This window comes from Condylura cristata, unplaced genomic scaffold (assembly GCF_000260355.1).
Source record: "Condylura cristata isolate star-nosed mole 26May11 unplaced genomic scaffold, ConCri1.0 scaffold00026, whole genome shotgun sequence".
In the NCBI taxonomy this organism is placed as follows: domain Eukaryota; kingdom Metazoa; phylum Chordata; class Mammalia; order Eulipotyphla; family Talpidae; genus Condylura; species Condylura cristata.
This window is the reverse complement of record NW_004567127.1, coordinates 3,636,341-3,637,877: the sequence shown is the minus strand read 5'-3', so window position 1 is coordinate 3,637,877 and position 1,537 is coordinate 3,636,341. Positions and strand designations below refer to the sequence as shown.

The 1,537-nt window shown below is 69.0% G+C and overlaps 1 protein-coding gene across 1 annotated transcript in view; it reads left to right on the top strand.

Moving 5' to 3' along the window:
• Positions 1-467: 467 nt before the first annotated feature.
• Positions 468-1,537, top strand: part of FAM46C (family with sequence similarity 46, member C) — a 16,505-nt gene continuing 15,435 nt past the window's right edge. Inside the window, exon 1 of the mRNA XM_004689598.2 lies at positions 468-554. The gene's annotated coding sequence lies outside the window, so the exon portion shown is untranslated. The remainder of the gene's footprint in view (positions 555-1,537) is intronic.

Sequence of the window (1,537 nt, the reverse complement as noted above, 5' to 3'; positions counted from 1 at the left end):
TAGGCAAGAGTGTTCCGAGAAGCCCCACAAGCCAGTGCAGGAGTCGCTCGGGGATGGGGGCAGCTCGGTGCGAAACCGGGCGCCGTGTGGAACAGAAGGCGGAGAGGGGAGAGCCGCGGAGGGCAGCGAGAGAGTCCCAGCTGCGGCGAAGTTCTGGGATGTTGACACAGCCCGCGCTATTGCGCCTGCGCGCTCTCCCTGCGGCGCCCCCTCCGCCCCTTCCCGCCTCGAAGATTTACTCGTCGCTCGGCAACCATTGAGACGAGCGGCCAATCAGCGGGCGCCTTTCCGCCCGGCCCTCGGCGTCAGCACCTGGCGGAAGGCTCCCGCGGAGCTGGCTCCGCCCCTGCCCGCCCTGGACGGGAGGCGCGGCCCTGGGCGGGAGCCGGGCCGCTGCGGGCGGGGGCGTGGTCGGGCCGTTTAAGAACTGAGGGGGCGGCGGCTGGGCGGCTCACTCGGTACAGCTGTCTGGGGGCCGCAGTGACCGCGCCGCTCCTGCTGGGGGCTGCCCACGCCAAGCACCTGCCTCTGTCGTCTCCTCTTCCGCCGCCCAGGTAAGTCGGCGGCCCGCACCTCCAAAGGGGCGAGGATGTGGAGGGCCCCCCGAGACGCGAGCGAGCTCTGCCTCGGGGGTGGGGGGGGGGTCGGCCCTCGCCGCACTTGCTCAAGTTTTTGCGGAGCCTGGTGGGGGCGCGGGCACCGCAGGGGAGGAGGGGTGGACAGGTAGGAAGACTTGGCGCCCCCTTCCCCTTCGGTTCCCGCAGCGGCACCCCGTTTCCGCACCCGGCTACCGGAGAGCCAGGCTAGAAGCGCTGAGGGGGGCTGCGACTTCCCAGAGTTTAGCCCGGGCTCGGCGCGTTCCAGAAAGTTCTGCACCGCGCGCCCCTCGAGCCGCACGCTGGCTGGGCGTCCGAAGAGTGGGCGTGGGGGTCCCCGGCTGGCCGGACGCGCCCTCGGGCTGGCCGGGTGCGCCCACTCGCACGCACACCTTCGCGGGGACGCTGCGCACATTCGAACGCGGCGGTTTTCGGCTGCAGCAGTTGGAGACGCAGCGGTCGGGGCGCTGTCGGGCCCGGGCGTGGAGGGGCGCTCCCAGGCTCCAGGCCCAGGCCCGGGTTTGGGGCTAGGGCAGAGCTCCCTAACTTTCCTCTGACTCCCACTAGACCATGGACGCCGAGAGCCGCAAAGTCATCCAAGCGAGTAACTTGTGTGCTGCGCGTCTCTCGCAAATTTCTCGGGAATATGGGGTTTGTGACCCGACTCTTCCCTTGTTAGGAATAAAACTGGCTCACCCTGTGGACCAGAAGCCCTGACAATCAGTTGGCCCGACTGCTTAGAAATGCAGCCGCCCCGGGAGGTGTCGCGCCCCGGTCGCCAAGCGGTGGGAGGGAAGTGGGAAGAGGATGAAGAACTTGGAGAGTACAAGTTGGCAGCCGCTGTAGCTGACCCGGAACGGGGCGGCCAGAAAGCAGAAGGCCTACCTGGGAGCTAGGGAGAACGTCCCAAACCGGCGGACCCCTCCTCTCTGGGGGCGGGG